The 18,470-nt window shown below is 43.4% G+C and overlaps 1 protein-coding gene across 2 annotated transcripts in view; it reads left to right on the forward strand.

Moving 5' to 3' along the window:
* The first annotated feature begins 7,714 nt into the window (after nucleotides 1-7,714).
* Nucleotides 7,715-18,470, forward strand: part of myo16 (myosin XVI) — a 141,248-nt gene continuing 130,492 nt past the window's right edge. The window contains exon 1 of one of the 2 annotated variants that reach the window (XM_033617373.2): nucleotides 7,715-7,829. The gene's annotated coding sequence lies outside the window, so the exon portion shown is untranslated. Of the gene's footprint in view, nucleotides 7,830-15,984; nucleotides 16,104-18,470 lie in introns of those variants that run through there. The other variant, XM_078174548.1, reaches the window with a different exon arrangement.

Consider the following 18,470-nt stretch of genomic DNA (forward strand, 5'->3'; position numbering starts at 1 on the left):
AGAGGGGGAGGGAGGAAGAGGGTCTAAAATAGAAGGCTGAGAAAGAAAGATTTCAAATGGAGTTAATGGATAGCAGTAGCCATTAGTTGGAAGAGCAAGAAGAGAGATGCTGTGAGGCTAAAACAGATAGAGAGAGCAGGCCAGGCCCGGGCTACTACAGCCATGGAAGTCAGAGAAGCTCTTTGATGATCTGGTAAACAGAGCAGGCGGCTGTACAAACAGCCATCGAGAAAGAGGAGGAGGGAGAGGAGGAGGAGGAGGAGGGTATAAGAGGAGAGGGGAGCACAGACCTCTCCTATAAACGTGTCAAGCATGATGCTCCCCCTCCCTCTTGGCCAGAAATGTCTTTGTGTGGTGCCATGGCGACGGCTGGTGTGTTGGCGGAAGCTGATGTCATTGTGGGCTCGCCTCTCAAAAGAGAAACCAGCATCTGACCGGAGAATCAGGAAATGAGACCTGCTGTGTACACATGCTGGCACTGTGTATAGTTCACACACGCACACACACACACACATGTTGTGAGTGCACACAGTCGTATTATTACACACAGAAAAAAGCGGACAGATATATATTACGGAGTGAAAAGGGAGAAGCAAAGTCGTAATATTTGCCATGATTAGATTTTGTATCCTAGCACACCAGTAACTTTGAACAGAATCTGTATTAGAATATTTAACATTATTAAATCTATTTTTAGCTGGAGCTGACAAGAAATGAGTCTGAAATTATGAATGGTTTTCACACTAATTTAAAAAACCATCTGTCAAATGTGAAGATGGATTTTTTTTTGAAGAATCAAACCAATCTCAAGAAACCAAGCAAGAAAAACAACCCTCAAAATGTTCCTTTCTTTTTATGTTTTAATAGGCACAGTCTCCACTGCGAAAACTTTGTATCCACAGGAGGTACAGTAAGCGGGAAAACAACCCTGATATTTAGATTTTTTTGTTTGATATCAGCAAATTTCTCAAGAGTATAGAATATTTTGCTCATTTGTAGATGAGAGGGGTAAAATTCAGTGGTATCGTCAGCCCCACTCCCTCAGAGTCCTCAATTCACCCATTTTTCAGGCTGCATCGTTTGTGTGAAACGAGGACCTTAGCGTCTCGGTGTCCCCATCTGTCCTTTTCATTTCCTCCGTCCTCCCTCTCTGCCTGTTTTGGAGCTTTAGGACAGGTCTGACTGATGACGGGGGCTAAAGGTGATCCCTGAATCCTGATTATAAAAACCCAGCGTGCTTTGCTTCTGCAGCAGACCACCACAAACACATACTGCGGCTTTTGTAGACATAGATTTGCACATGCGCATACACACACACACACACACACACACACACACATACACACACATTCATATGCATCCCCTAAAGACTTACACAACGTACAGCTTTCACATCGTCTCACTGTGCTTCAGTGTACTACATGGCTGCTCTGTGTACGTACTCCTTTAGTATTTGGGGATTACTTTGATCTGCTGCAGTCAGACCAAAGTAATCAGGCTGATCCAGAGCCCTTCAGCTGAACTGGCAGCAGCACTGCGTGGATTTCTCATTTAAGTGAGGATTTGGTTTATCAGCAAACTGGATTGTGCCATCCGTTCCTCTAAAGTCTAAGCACCATGTTCTGTGGCTGCCACGCTGTAGATTCTTAATCGATTCAGCCTGAGATGACACTAATTGGTTTTGATCTGAAAAATGGGACTGACCCCGCAGAATGAGAGGTCTATTTGTTTTTAATGGCGTTGACGTTACATCTAGTTTAGCTTCTTCTCCCCTGACTACATAGGATCTGTTGGAATATAAGCTGATCTATAATTCATACGGTTCTGCCTCTGCCTGGGATCAAACCGCGATGAAACAGCAGGCTTGCAATCTGCATGTGCGCAAGAAAAGTAGGAGCAGATTTGAAAGTTGTCTCCGTTGCTGTTGGAGCTCATCTTTGGTGAATCTTGCCTTTTTTCCCCCCTCTGTCTTTTTCTCAAGGACATCAGCCTATTACAGAGGAGAGGGAACACATCAAATGGATCAGAGGAGGGAAGGATTTTGGTTTGCCACAACTCTGCCCCCCTTCCTCTCTCCATCTCCTGACTCCCACACTCTGCTTTATGGCTCCAAGATGGAGCTTTGGCAGAGGCACACAGAGAGCCAGTAACATTCGTCTAGCTCTGTTTTTGTGTCGTGCTTAAATGTCCCCACTCCCTCACACAGCACTGGGGGCTGCGGGACTGAGTGAGCAGTTTGTATACACTGTAAATATAATGTTCTCTCATACACTGCTTTCGCCAACTGCATCCTGATCTCTCCAGCAGTTCATTTAAAAACATTAAAAAACATACAGGGAGTACACAAACACTGCAAAGTGTTAACACAACAACAAACTAATCACCTATGATGAAGCCTATACGAAGGAAGATGAACGTAATTTTAGGTATTTACTTGGGATGATAGCAATTGATTGACAATCGGTCGTTAAGGATAAGACTGAACAACAACGAATTGACCAAGCCGTTGCGGAGATAGAGCCTCCAAAGCACAGAAGAGAAAATCAGTTTCACATGTAGTAGGTGTGTATTGGTCAGTTTGGAGTGGGAAATACATGAAAAAAATGAAACGGACAGTTGTATGTGTATATCCTAAACATCAGGATTTACAAAAACAAAAAATGAAAGATATAGTTTTGTACATGACAAAAATCACATGCAAACATGCTTTTTTTTTTAGGCAAACCTCAAAATGTTTCATTCGTGCTGTGTACCATCTTCATTTACTCTTCACATATAACACACAGGGCCGGAAATCCCGGGGGGGACAGGGGGGACATGACTCCCCCTTCAGTAAAGCTGTCCCCCCCTAGAATAATTTGAGACACAATTAATAATTTTTGAACAATGCAGTAGTATTTATTGAAAGCACAATGTAAGTGGTGCTCATTATAATCGCGCAATAATGTGCTATTTAAATCTTTAAAGATTTAGTCCCCCCCTCCCATTCCTAGTAGTGGTGTATCCCACACTCTTTCCAACGGGCGGGGCTGCTTGGCAGCAGTAGCAGCATGTGGCTGGACCCGCTGCCCACATCGCGCATCGCAGGGTAAGATGTTCACTCACACAGACACAGTTTAACTTACACAAGTTACAACACATCCCATTTACTGTTACAACAAGCCCCAGGCCCAGGCTGATAATATAAACTGTCTGCAACATTTCTCCTGCATTGTTCAAAAGCCTACTCAATTACGAGTGCTGCTAAACTAAAAGCTAATGATTAAGCTCAGAGTTTAGTGATAGTCAGAGAGGACAGGAGAGAAAGAAGAGGGAGAGGACAGGACAAGAGCAGTCAGTGGCGGAGCGGCTCGTAGCTAATGGGTACCTGTCTGTAGGCTCTCCACCTGTCAGTGAGACAAACATGAGAGATGTGCAGTCTAACCGACGAGGAGCGGTCATTACGCGCGACTATTACGCACGGTTGTGAGGTGCACAGCGGCAGATCTCACAGCACACTGTTTATAAACCAGTTTACCAGTTTATTTGCAGGAAATGTTTAGTTGTTAAGCCATTTCTCCTAAGTATAGACATTCACTCTGCCTGTTGGAGAGATAGAGAGAAGATTAAAGCATCAAACTACGGTAAAAGATGCTGTATAAAAGACAGGCTACAACTTTTTTTCCTTGTCCCCCCCTGGAATTATATTCTCTAAAATTTTACTGTTTATTGTCCCCCCCAACTATGAAATGGGATTTTCGCCCCTGATAACACATACTGATATTTACACATCTTAACAAATCTCACAAGTGTTCCCTTTACCATGACACTTGAAGTATTCAAATAGACCTTGTGGTTGCAGAGATATATTCATTTCATTATGGGTATGCAATTTTCGAGCAGAGGCCTATAAAATAGGCTTAGGGTCAAAAAGGTTAAGCATGCTAACATTTGATGTTCTTTGTTTTTAACATTTGTCAATTAGCACTTAACACAAGTAGCACAGTTCTGTACTTCTTTCCTAGCAATCCATCCAATAAGCCAGTTTTTAAGATATTTGACTCATGACGCTAGCATGGCTAAAACTTAAACCAAAATTAAACCAAGCACCAAAATTAAACATTATAATTAAACAATAGAATAAAGCCATGTCTTCCTCACCCATTATTTAAAACCATCACAACCATAAAAAGTGATTTTAGTTAAATGTTTAAGATATTTTCATTTATTGCTACCTTAATTAATCACTACTTTAATGCACCACCTGGCCAGCATGTGCACAGCACAGGTGCATGCTGGGACCATTTGAAGTGTGTCTAACCTGCACATGGTCAATGCTCCTGCTCCAGTGATCTCTACATTTGCTTGGAAACTTCCACCTTCAGTTAGGTGAGAATGAACATGAAGAAAAATAACCTAAAGCAGACTGAGGAGGACTTTGCGGTGCACGAAGCTCTGACAGTGACACCTTCAGACAGGTGAGTACCATTACAACAAACTTGTTTAGTGTTGCTAACTCTTACATTAAAGTTAACTAGCAGCTAACTTTTGCTAGCACTAGCTCCAACAGTTGCTAGGGACGTAGCTAACAGTCTTTCCAGAATTAGCCATGTGAGCCAGGCTCTGATATCATAGAGTTTTCACTCCATAATAAATTATATGTTCTCTAGCTCTGCATTTTTGTGACCACACATGCTTCTACTCAATTTGGACACATGCATTTGTCACTGCACTCACACACACCTGGTGAAAGGCTCGCTCTTGCGCGCACTTAAAGCTAGGTGACGGCAATTAGCAAGGTTCACAAATATTTCACTATCCACAAACTTGTCTTTTTATATTTGTGTTGTCTTAAGGCATATCCACAAAAATACAACGTGATTTGCAAATGCGCATACCTTACTCCATAAACATACTTCAACAAAATAAATAAAAATATCTGAGGTGCAGTTACTCGCCACGTCAGCAGGTGGCGACATTCCCTCAGATGTGCTAACTGAACCAAGTAGGCTAAAACAAAGAGTCTATCTAGGATTAGCATCCTTAGCAAACAACTGGACACGGGGACAGAAGTCAGCCTATTAGTTTGTTTTAAGAGAGCATGGGGAATTTATGCCTCTAAGTATGAGCACATATTTCTCTTTATGTTGAGCATTTGAAATAAAAATGGATCATTTGTAAGGATAATATTATCGCGATGCTAATTTTCAGTAGCGCGTTAATGGTAATTCCCATTAAGTGTTAGCATCGAGCTAATGGACTAATTTGACTGTGGTGGAAGGAGTGCTCAGATCTTTTACACAGGTAAAACTAACTCTGCACAAAACCACATATACACTTGCCTGCAATGCTTACCTGCGATGTTTAATCAAGTAAAACATTATTTGTCCAAAAATCTGTCCTAAATTTGGTTAAAAGGTGTCTTGAAAGGGTCTTAATGTTGCTCATTTTTATGTCATTGTCTTCAGTTGTGTCGCCTTCTCTGGTTAGTTCTTGGTAGGCTACACTGAGAAAGGAGGTTGTATTGATAATTGATTATCAGTTTTATGCACTAGTGTTGTCATGCAGTAGAATTTCTAATTTCAATACAATATCTTGAAAATATGAGTATTTGATAGGATTTTTAATACCATAGGGAAAATCTGACATTGAGGGCATACAAGTTAAACTTTTTATTAAAGGGTAAGACAAAGTCATATCAAGACAAGGACTGTTCTTGGTTAGTAGCAGAGAACAGCAGAATAACTGTTGTAAACATTAACAATCAGAGAGAGTTAGAAAGCACAGCTGGTGCCAGTGTATCAATACTGCTGAAAACGAGTATTGAAACAGTTTCAAATATTCAGAATCAAGATGTATCCACACATTGCTATTTTCATAACACTAGTGTTTTTCTTTGTGTCAATGCACTTAATTCTGTAGCTGAAAGATGTTATTTAATTTGATAATTGTCAAGTCACTTTAATTTTCTCTCACTATCCACTTTATTAGTTACACCTCTTCAACTGCTCGTTAACACAAATAGAAAATCATCCAATCTCATGGCAGCAACTCAATGCATTAAGGCATGTAGACATGGTCAAGATGACCTGCTGAAGTTCAAACCAAGCATCAGAATGGGGAAGAAAGGTGATTTAAGTGACGTTGAATGTGGCCAAATCTACTGGGATTTTCACAAACAACCATCTCTAGGGTTTACAGAGGATGGTCCTGAAGAGGGAAAATATCCAGTGAGCAGCAGTTCTCTGGGTGAAAATGCCTTGTTGATGGTCAGAGGAGAATGGTCAGACTGGTTCAAGATGATAGAAAGGCAACAGTTACTCAAATAACCACTGGTTACAACCAAGGTCTGCAGAAGACCATCTCTGAACCAACAACACGTCCAACCTTGAAGCAGATGGGCTACAGCAGCAGAAGACCACACCAGGTGCCACTCCTGTCAGCTAACAACAGGAAACTGAGGCTACAGTTCACACAGGCTCACCAAAACTGGACAATAGAAGATTGGAAACACGTTGTCTGGTCTGATGAGTCTGGATTTCTGCTGCCACATTCAGTTGGTAGGGTTAGAATTTGGTGTAAACAACATGAAAGCATGGATCCATCCTGCCTTGTATCAAGGGTTCAGGCTGGTGGTGGTGGTGGTGTAATGGTGTGGGGGATATTTTCTTGGCACACTTTGGGCCCCTTAGTACCAACTGAGCATGGCTTAAACACCACAGCCTACCTGAGTATTGTTGCTGATGGGAGATTCGCATCATGGATGTGCAGACAACTGTGTGATGCTATCACGTTAATATGGACCAACATCTCTGAGGGATGTTTCCAGCACCTTGTTGAGTCTATGACACCAAGGATTCAGGCAGTTCTGGAGGCAAAAGGGGTCCAACCTGGTACTAGCAAGGTGTACCTAATAAAGTGGCAGGTGAGTGTATATGTAGCACATTTAAAAACAACAGGAGTTGAGCCAAAGTGCTTTCCAGTTGAGACAGATGGGTTAGGATCTGCCCCAATACATGTTAACATGATTAAAAAGTAGAAGGTGCATCATATAATACAAGAAATTGTAATAGCTAAAAATTAGAAGATAAAACAAAACACTGTATAACAAATAAAAATAAAACATTCAAACAACACTACTGACCCAGTTTTTACTTGAGTCAAATATTCTCTTTCTCCTTCCATCCTTAAGTTAAGAGGATCGAAGGAATGGGAGGAGAAGGCACGTAGTAGGTTGGAGTTGTCTTTTCGCACTGCGCAGCTTTTTTGTCCCTGTGTTTTCACTATACGGTTTCACTTTCAGTCCATTGTTTGAATGTTTGGTTCTCCTCCCCCTAGCATGCACACACGCACATGATTCAGACGCAACACAGTGTAGTCGTGTGTATGAACTCCAGTGTCACTCATTCCCACCAGCTGCTTATGGGCTTGTGATAAGCAGTTGTAATTAGAGATTTAAACTCCCGTCTCACTCTCTTTTTTTTCTCTCTCACACACACACACACACACACACACTCACTCACTCACTGACAAACTCCTAAATCTCTCTCTCTCTCTCCCTCTCTTTCTCACTGACTCATGCTCTCTCTGCCTTTCAACTACTCCCCCCCCTCATTCACCCAAACTGGCACACTCCCCTCTCTCTCCCCTTTTTCTCTGATGGGATGTCAGTGGAGGATTTTAGCCTATGGGTGTAGATGTAGAGAGAGCTGGGAGTTGATTTCTTTCTCTCTCTCTCTGTCTCTCTCTGAGTGTTTCAGATCTTTGCAGCTGAGACCAGATTGTCTCTGGATGTTGTTTCCTAGCTGGGAAGAAAGCATCAAGAACTACGGGGGAACTGTTACAGTGAGGTACGGTGCCACTTGTCTCCTGTTTGTCCGTCAGCGTTGTTTAGCTGTGTGAGTTTCTCTGTGTTTACCATTCACACAAGGCCTGATGGATCAGTGTTCAGCCACTGGCAATTTGTCCTCACCATGATTTTCAATGCTTTATTCTTTGCACGAATGTCTTTCTGTAAGAGTGAAATGCGTGCCTGCGTCTTCATCCGTTCTGCTTTAAACGGTTTCCAAGTTAAAGACCAATTCTTCTTCCTAAATGGCCACCGTCTGTTTGTAGACTGGCCTTTTATTCCTTTCTCCTTTTTTTTTTTTTTTTTTTTCCCTGTCTTGCGTGCTGTTGTTTGCCCCGAGATGTTGCATGTGTGCCGGCTGGCAGCACAGAAAAAGGAAAACAGGTTTGTTGGCTTGATCACTGCACACACAAACACAACTCTCCTCCAAAAAGCCTTTGGGGTGCTGGATGTCAGTTGGGAATCGTCCCAGATTCAGAGGACCTTGGGCGGCTTTCACCCAAATGCTGTGCGGTTGTGTGATGTGCGCAGCTTCTGCCGGTGTGTCGGTTGTATTAGAGACAAGAAAATCAGGAAAGGTAAAAAACAGGAAAAGTAAACATTGTACGGGGAGAAAGAAAAGAGCAGTAAGGTGACGGAGAGGACAACAGTGTGTAAAGCTTCTCCTGCTTGGTGTGACAGAACGCCGCTGAGTAGCAGACAGAACATAACTCAGCCTGTGTCAACCCACAAAACTCTGCTTTTGTTTCACAGGAGCTCACAGATGGGCTCATTCAGATGGCTGAGGGCTGTGTGTGTGTGTGTCTGAGAGAGTGTGTGTGCATGTGTGTTGAAGTTGTTGGTGTTAAACCCTTGGGACAATATGATGCAGAGTTGTAACTGTTAAACACTGTAAAAAAAAAATCAATCACGCTAAACTGGTTTACAGGGTGGACCAGCCATTTTAGACACAGCCACCCTTTCAACAAGATGTGCGTTTGTGCGTGTGCTTCACCCATCTGTCCTCCTGCTCAGCCAGATTGCGGGCCTCTGTGTGCGGCAGCGTTGCATGGAGGTATCACTCTCTTTAAACTGGAAAGATTATCTCAGCCACATGGTTCCATAATGCTATTTTCCAGCTGTTGCCTTCTGGCTTGTCTTTTTTTTCTTTAATATTTCTCCTCTTTGAAACATGGCAAAGCATGCTGCGCTGGTCTCTGGGTGTAGCCGGCAAGAGGCTGATGTCTTGAAGCTGCAGTCTGTGGGTCTGTGTCAAAGACGCAGCCCAGTCCCCTGTGCTGTGGTCAGCTGTTGAGCCACATGGTCTCAAGACTTAGTCACCACCCTCCCTGATAATTATGGGTTGATTTATGAGCAAGACGGGACGATGACGAAGAGCAGGAGGTGGAGGAGCACAGGATGGTTGCGCAAAGACTTTTCCCCGCAAGAAAGCTTTTTGATGGATCTGCTGCTGTCAGAGCTCCAGAGGTGTTCAAGGAATATACAGCCCTCCCCCCTACTGTTTCACTCATGTAAAGTAGCCCACCGACTGTGTAGCGGTGCTGAGGCCCCGTGGCTTTGGCAAGATTTAAATGGCACCTTTTATGCATGATTAAGGAGGGGAATACTTGTTCACACAGAGGTCTGTGAGGTAGTGTGGTGTGGTCGTGAAAGTCACAGCTACATAAAATTCAGAGCGGATAAACTAGAAACGACAGCTACCACCTGCTACCTGGAATATTCCCGTCTGCTGTCTCATCAGTCGAGTCAAATTGGTGAAGACTTCCTGTTTGCTAACACCTCTAACTGTGGGCCTGTTCATCAAAAGCTTTTGTCTATGTTTTTTATGTCTAACCCTTGGTCTGTCCACCAGCTGATCTATTCTTAGATGGGACTGGCCAGTTACCACTCTTACTGGATTTCCTTTGCAGCTCTTCTAATAACACTCGCATACATACACATACATGTACACTGAGTAGATGGATGCATTTCATGGGCCTGACGTCAGAAGGCAGACAGCTGACTGGGCAGACAGCAGGGGGGTTGGGATGGGATTAAGTGGGTTACCATTCATCTGGGGAAGCCTTAGATTAGTTTCACCCTTAAATCTGATTATTGCAAAATGTAATCCACACCAATATGGGCTTTTTATAATTAATGAGTTATTACTTTAGACAGATGTGTGTCATTTATCACTGGAAATGCAATATATCAATTGTCGTGGAGCGGCCCGTTAGCAGTCAGACACCACAAGCAAGAGATTCTGCTCTTCTATTCTTTTCTAATCACTCGTATAGATCTGTCTCTGTTTGCTTGTGTGTGTGTCTGCTTGTCTCTTTGTTTAGATACAACTGACAAAAATTTGGAATCATGGGATACTTAGTTTATCATGTAAAAACAATCACATCATTTATATCATATCTAAAATATCCTTTATATTGTTTATGATAGCTTATCAATGTGTTTTGTTACCAGATTTGATCGTGGCTCGCAGAAAAATATAGACCAGACATCGAAACTATCGCTACAAATCTCGAGCCAGTCACAGAGCTCAGGGCTGCAGCATATCATATGAACAGTCTGACTGGTTAACATGGGCGCTGAAAGGAAGCAGGCAGTGCTCCATGGAATATCGCCACGCTTTGCAACGCTTTCGCATCCCGTGTGAACTCAGCATTATAACATTGACAGACTCATAATACACAGTTTAAAAAAAAATCAAAATCACTGCTTTCTTATCTGACACAGTTTTCTTAGGCCGTCTTCTTGGACATGCCACATTTTTTTGTGCGCTCAAATTCATTGTTTTCAATGAGGATTGCGCGCTCAAACGCCAGAGCAACGCCGTTGCAGCACGCACATGTTCTTGAGCGCCTATTTTTCAGGGCGCAATGGCTGCACCTGAAGATAAACTAAAGAGTTCAACTTCTGGAACGCAACAGTGCGCACCACATGTCATGTGACGAGGAACAACCAATCACAGCCGACAGATATCTTTCCCATCTTCCGTAAATATCAGTCAGTGATAAATATGGAAAAGTTGATCGTTTTGATGCAGAGCTACCAGAGCTTTACACCTGTCCCACGCATGATATGCCCACACAAACATGGCCTGGAAGAAGATCAACTCTGCACTCAGGATTTCAGGCAAATAGGTTACGATACAGTACTTGTTAAGGTTACTTAGCAGCCTCAGATGCATCCTACCGCCGCGCTCTTGAAAGCTGGCTAAAAGGCACTAAAGTAGCACCCAGCACCCCATCTCGTGTTTGTCAGGCAGTTAAAGACAAGGCATGTGTGCGGCCCCTTACCTGTAAAAACCTTGTGCCTACATTAACCATAATGCAGACACTGACAGTTAGGTCAGAGGTTCAGGTGTGTTCAGTAGCGGCTTATGTAGCCATGACCTGGTGGAATTCATGTTTAAGAAACTCAAGAAAATGTCATTTATGTCAATGATAATTTCTTGAATAAAATAAGACAAAATTGTCTGGGGTTAATCTATTTGACTTAATCTTTGTTTCAAAGAGTCTTTTGACAGTAACAAGTCAATTAATAATGTCCTATCAACCCATTTAGATGGTGTTAAATTACTGAAAATGTAATAAATAGAGATAAAATAAACAGTAGACATAGTCTAAAACCTTTCTTATCGGCCTCTTCTTCCTCTTTATCTCAGGTGACCGCATGAGTTGAAAAGTAATTCTGAGATGAAGACGAAATCCCAGACTATTCTTATAAGTGAGGCCCATGGGAGCGGGCAGTTGGCAGCTTCAAACAGCAGCTAAAGCTAATGACAGGTGGTGGGAAGCACTGCTGGCAGCAGCAGCAGCAACATGTCATTTGGGCGTGGAACACTTCCAGCAGGCTAAGATTAAATCCAAACCTTTGGTCTGAGATTTTCCTGCATCTGATGAAACAATGTCATCAAAGCAGAGGAGTCTACATGAATCCAATACTAAATAGTTGCACCGGTCGACCAAGCTCTATATGATAGTAGTCTTTGTCAGAGGAGGGGGAGGGCGTTCCCCGTGTGACCTCATCTTTCTATAGAAGACTTCCTCATTTTAATGCAGGGTTGCTGCTGCTGGCATGTGACTGCCGGCCTTGCAGACTTTGTTTCCTTTCCAGGGTTATTATTGGACACCGTGTCAATAAGGGACATCAGTGTCAGGGTCAGTGTCTGGGCTTGTCAGGACTTGTTCCTGCTTCATTTATGCTGTGTATGTGAACATGTATGTACATTTCTGGCCTGTTTGTGCCCTAAAATGGAGTGGGAGAGCTGCGTTTTATATAAAAATTGAGCAAACAGTGCTGGATTTGTGCTTGTGGAGAGGGAATAAGAGCACCTGATAGGTACAGGTGCTTGGATGTTATGAAGGTAATCCTGTGTGTAGGAGTGGGAGCTGAACTGACTTGATTGTGTGACATGGCAAGGTTGATGATAGAAGGATAGTAAAGGTCTCTTTTAGAAAGAGGTGGGGAGGCGGGAAGAGCAGCTCAAGGAGCAGCTGGTGCTCTCCCCTCTTTGGAAGGTGTATGAGGGCAGGTGCATGAAATGTAACCGCTTTCCTGCTCCCATCAGTATCAAGCCTCCAGCACAAGCTCATACTCTCACACACACACACACACACACATGCGCACATGGACCCTCCTCCTTGCATTATAAACACTTGTCCACCTACCAGGTTCTCTTGCCTGCAGCTAGACAGTGTATATTAGATGGCTGAGTATGAGCCCAGCTGCAGCGCCATGCAAATGATTATGAACAGGACTGGTTAAGCATTCCCTTTAAAAAAAAAAACGCGGCTTTGATCTATGTGAGAAGCCATGGGGGAAGTTTACGCCGAGATGAAAGATAACGTCTGGCTGTGATGTTTGTGTGTTTGATTTCAAACATGTCATCGCTCACATTCAACCCTAATCAAATTAGGTCAATGATTAATGGGGCATGATGCCCCCCCTCTTACAATGCTATGATACACTCCCACCTACTATCATGCTAATCTCCTACGGCCCCTGTCAGACTGTTGTCTGCAGCGCAGGGGATGAGAGAGTTGGAGGGTGTGTGGATGAAAGAGCGAGGCGAGAAGTAGAGCGTGTAAGGAAGATAGTTGAGAAAAAGACTGCCATGCAGCAAAGCGGGATTGATGGTGGAGCGCAGTGATGGAAAATAGAGAGGAATTGAGGTGAGGGGTAGTGCGAGTGGTGAAGAGGAAGAGAAGGTACAGAAGAAGGGGCGATAAAAGACTGTCAGTCAGTTTCATATTCGTTGTATTCGCTGCTCATTTCTGTAAGTGCAGATAAGGGTTCTGAAGAGAGGGATGATGATGTCAAGGTAAAGCTACATCTCCAACCATACTGTGAAGGGAATTGCCTCGGCTTTGGATTACAGGTTCCCTCCTCAGGTGTGTGCGTATGTGTGTGATTTGAACCACTAGTCAGGTAATTCCATGCCTCTGATGGACCTTAATTCAGAGATTAAATACACACTCACCCCTGAACCTCGCCCGCCTCTCTATCTGTGTTTTAACCTCCACCTCTGTTCATCCTTCTTAGATTTGCCAATTGACCCTATTCCAGAGTAGAGGGAGTTCAGCTCAACTAGAGCCATGACCGTACCTCACAGTAATACCGAACTGATAACAGTAAGAAAGTGTAGTAAGGTCCATGTTAAGGCTGATTTTCATGGTGTTGCAGCCTGGCTACTGCTACAGCTTCATGTGAGGCCAGACACTGCCTAGTTCTTTGTAACTGTGTCTACAGACGAAGAGTCTGCAGTCAGACTCTTGGCATTATTGCAAAGTCAGAGTTCATATCAGGACAGTTCTCACAGACTAAGGCTGCATTCATAACAAATCTGGTGTTGCGGCCGCAGGGATGTGTGGCAGTGTGGGAGTGCCACTTAAATGACCCATTTTTAGGGAGCGGAGAAAGCCAATCTCCTCGTCTCAGCAACTAAGTGTAAGTTTACTTATGTTGGGTTTAAAGATCAAGCACTCTCCTTTACACATGAGCTGTTACTACATACTTTGTTTTTACCTTATTAGAATATTTAATGGTAGAAAGAGACTGTATTACTTATTCCTGTGGACTGCGGCGTCTTTGGGTCTGATCACCTGTTACAGTACGTGATTGAACACCACAGCGTGACGTCAGGTTGTGTTTTCTAAAAGTTGCATCTGTCACAACTTGTTGCAACAAGCCTCGGCTTATTTGGGGAGAGTGAGACTGTACCGCACCTGATTTGGTGTGAATGAAGCCTGTCGCTCTGTCTGTGTCCATATCTGTTCTGTGAAGCACACATATCAGTAGCACTGATGATAGTCGAGGACTGAAACCTTTGCTTTTTTTTTTATTTTTGCCCTTTGAGCACCGTTCTTTTTGCGCATGGATGTTCTGAATACATTGACATTTTCTGGCATTGATCTCTGCCTGTGATCCTTTTTTGGTGTGCAGGTATGTCTCCTGCCATCCTGTCAATGCAGCCCAAGAGACATTTCGACAGCCGGCCTGCTATATGTTGAATATTAGTATTTATACCAAGTCACAGACTGAAGAGAGGAACACTTTGCTTCCTAGTCTGGCCAGTTATCTAACCCATTAAAACTATTAATTCAGTAAATTAATTCATTTAGGTCATTGTGGTTGAATGTGTTCATCAGTGCTGGAGATAAGTCTCAAAGTGCACTGAGCTACAACAGAAAAATATGGGCTCAAATTTCTGCAAGGAGAACAGACTGCAAGATGCATGTATTCAAATCAGAACTTTTATTAGACATAAGTTTTTGTCAGCATTCATCAATCAACAGCTGAAGTAAACTGACTGCACATGAAAATAAAGCAGAGGAGCAAAAATGTGTCGCTTCATTCATTATGCGAGAAGCAACAGAGAGATTAAGAATGGCGAGCACGGGACTGATGCAGACAGATGGAGAGATTTTTAAGGGGAAAGCACAGGAAGCTAATTAAAAACCAGATGATGTGTGAAGAGATGTTGCAGAGAGGAGATCCCTGTTTTTCAGAGAGACCCCTCTTTTTCTTTCTCTCTTTACATTTCTTGATTTACTTGGTAAACGCCTAATTAACCTCTCCCTCTGTGTCCTGTGTCCCACTCCAGGCCATAATCCCCTGTTACCCTTATATGTGTTACTGTTTTTAATGTGCCCGTCTTTGTCCATGTGGTTGAATACTTTTCAGGGTCTGTGTCAGACCTGCAGGTGAAGATGAAAGTAGGCAGGGGAGGGAGATGCAGATGGAAGATTTCAAATATGAAAACAGCAGGGTGGTGATTGGTAGGAGTGCAGGGTGAAGTGGTCTAAGTAAGGCAGCGATGAACATCAGAAGCCTGTGGTGGTTTTGAAGAGAGGGCTTGCTGCGAAGGGAAATGTGGACTGGGGGCTCAAAATTGAATAAAGGAGGCAGCTTCAAACAGGGTGGTGGTGTGCGCAAGTGTGCGTCTTTGTTTGATTTGTCTCTCAGTGACCAGATTTTCCTCCCCCTTTCCCAAGGTCAACATGGGGATGATTAGCAGAGGGGCACCATAGTAATTATGGTGGTGGTCATTAACTATTCATCACCTCACACTACAGTGCCGGGCCAAGTGTTTGTGCATATGTGTGTCTGAGTGTGTGAGGGAGATGCAGACATACACACATCTGTGCATCAGCATTTAGGCTCTCTTATGTGTTGTTTGTCTGCATGTCTCTGTGGAAATGAGACAGCTGGCTCACGCCAAAACGGGAGATTTCCAGGCGCACCTATTCAGGCTCTGTTGTGTCTCCCAGTTCTCTTTGTCTGCCACTTCTGTCTTTATGGGAGAGCCTTGACAAAAGTGCGCCCGTTGACCACAAACTCTTCAGGGCGTGTGCGCTTCATGAGGTGAATCCAGGCGCCTCCCCTTTATGTGTTTTGTACCCTCCTACTCGTTTTTTTACACCAGCAATGTGATAGCAGAGAAGAGGGGGGGTGGGTGCTTGTGAGGATGGGGGTGTAACTGTACCCCCTCAGATGGAGTAAGTGGGCTGGGTTCACCGGGGTCTGGAGAGGGGGGAGGGACGTAAAAAGGAGAGAGAGCAAGACAGATGTAAAAGAATGAACTGCTCCAAGCGGCAGAGTTGCCATGGCTACGGGGGAAACGGATGAATGAATGACATCACAGTGGCGGGGAGGTGAGAGAGTGTGAAATTGATTTGGTGGCGGAGCACGGGGAGGCGGCTCTCGTTGGGTTTTCGTCGGGCAGACACATTTCTCTCTCTTCCGTACCCTGGTGTCTCCTGTGGACGGGCTCTCACTGGTAAGGCTCTGCTTTTTCTCTGTGTCCTCTCTTCTCATCTGAGTGAAGATTCTGAGCATGATGGCAAGTGTAAGTGTGATTTATTTCACTCTGATAAGTGTCTTCAGGTCTTGACAACATGTGAGACGGACATAGAGTGAGGGCATGCGTGTGTGTTAATGTGCATGGATGTCATGTGGTCCTCCCAGCGTGCCACTGGGAATGAAAGGAAAGGCAGATGTGCCGTGCAGTTGTCGCTGCTCTAAATATACCATGAGATGCTTAGTGTGGAAGAATGTGTGCGTTTCTGGCTGGGAATGAACAGCTGATTGTGCAAGAATGATTTCCGTGTGCCGTGAGATGTCCTCGCTTAGTATCTGTGTCATGCTTTAAGGCTGTACTTGATCATGAGTCTGTTGGGACTAATGTTTATGTGTGTTAGACAGAGACACATTGTCTTGTGGTGGTGTTGCTGTCAAGCAACTTCATGTGTTGATGCCCCTCTGAGCCGTTACACAGCACCCTTGGTGCTGATAAAGTATCGCTAAAGAACACTTGTGCAGAGAAGCTGCTTTTCCCGACGCTGGAGTGTGAACCTCCTCTGATTAAAGGGTGGTCTTCCCTTGTAGTGCACCACCGTGCTGCGAGTTTATGGGCAAAGTCCTGCCATTCATCCGACTGTGTGATTAATTACGAAGCTGACCCGCATTGACCCCTGAGGGACAAACAGCTAGAGTTGAAGGGTGGGTGCTAGAGGTCACGACAAAGCCAATCAGAATCTTTTAGCTCAGAGTTCCCTTTGGCTAGCATCCAGGGTGGGGAAACAGATTACACTGCGGATCAAAGGATCAAAATTTCGGATAGATTTGGGAAACATAATCCATTACTAGGACTATCAGCTGATGTACAGATCTGTTGGAATGCTGCTGTCTAACAGTGTGGAGGTGAATTTGGTATGGTGGTTGGTTTGATGTCTTTCCAGTGGCTACCATCAAGGCCACTCTGTTGTTGAGCAGAGCGTTTAAACTCCAAGGACAATATACTGCAGGCAATCTAGTACTTTGTCCTCCTGTGACAGGTGTATATAAATGGTTCTGCCTGCTTGGTTCAAGGGAGAGTATGCAAAGAGTTACATTTACATTTGAATTTGCATTTAGTTATTAGGCTGCCATTCTTGACCAGATTATTCTTTTGTATTCAGAAAATCACAACAGCCAAATACAAAGTATGAGGGCAAAGGCCACGACCGTACATGTCACGTATTTACCTGTATGCTGATAAATACTGGAGTTAAAGGGAGACACTGCTGGTGAATAGGGTAGAGGTTTTAACTAAGAGATATAGATAGATATTAAGACAAGTGAAGCACTTCAGTTTGACTTTTTGTCAGTGTGTATTTTGGTAATTTCATTAATTTAACTAATAGAAATGACCATGGAACTTCCCCAGCTGATTTCCAAAATGTTATGTCTAAATGTCCAAATGGTGCATTATCTAATGAAATATTTTTAGAGGAGAAATCCGAACACTGGATGAAGCCAGATACAAAATTCTTGTTTCATTATGTTGACATTTTGTTAAAGGTTTTGAGAGATCTCTTTCTATCACTGCATAAATCAGAAAATACTGCTAACAGCCATAAAAATAGATGTTGACCATGTTTTTAGGGGGGAAAACAACAGAAATCAGGCTGTGAGTAGTGTATAAACAAACCCATTGGCAAAAACCTTCAGAATGTAGATAGGAATAAAACTGGAAGGTTTGCTGTGCTACTGAAGTGCAGATTTCTGCTTCAGAGTATGAGGAAAAAACTTAATTTGAGAAAATGGCATTCATAGATATGTATAGTGAAATTCAATACATTTTTAGACCAAAAACAAGACACTACAAATGACTCATATCAAGGCTATTATTTTTTTGGATTACAAGTTTTCAGAAATTTTATGTTTAAATACGCAAATGAGGGACAGGGCTGACACATAGAGACAGACAACCATTCACACTGACATTCACACCTACGGACAATTTAGAGTCACCAATTAACCTGCATGTCTTTGGACTGTGGGAGGAAGCTGGAATACCCACGCTGACATGGGGAGAACATGCAAACTCTGCACAGAAGGGCTCCCCCACTTCAGGTGAGGCGACAATGCTGACCAGTAAATCTGTGGGGGTTTTTTTGCCTAAATTTCCCTTCTACATCTCCCCTTATTCAGAAAGTTTAGTTTAAAAAAAATAAGAAATGTCATTATTGCTTGTGGTGTTATTCCGAGGCAGGTTTTATTGGAGCAGCTGATGCTGTGAAAATGACGAGGAGGTGAAGGTGTTGAGAAGGCGTGAGATGCCAGAAGTCAATCTGTCTGGCCTCAGCACTGTGGCTAGGCTCAG

The sequence above is a fragment of the Epinephelus lanceolatus genome, chromosome 14 (genome assembly GCF_041903045.1).
Source record: "Epinephelus lanceolatus isolate andai-2023 chromosome 14, ASM4190304v1, whole genome shotgun sequence".
NCBI lineage: Eukaryota > Metazoa > Chordata > Actinopteri > Perciformes > Serranidae > Epinephelus > Epinephelus lanceolatus.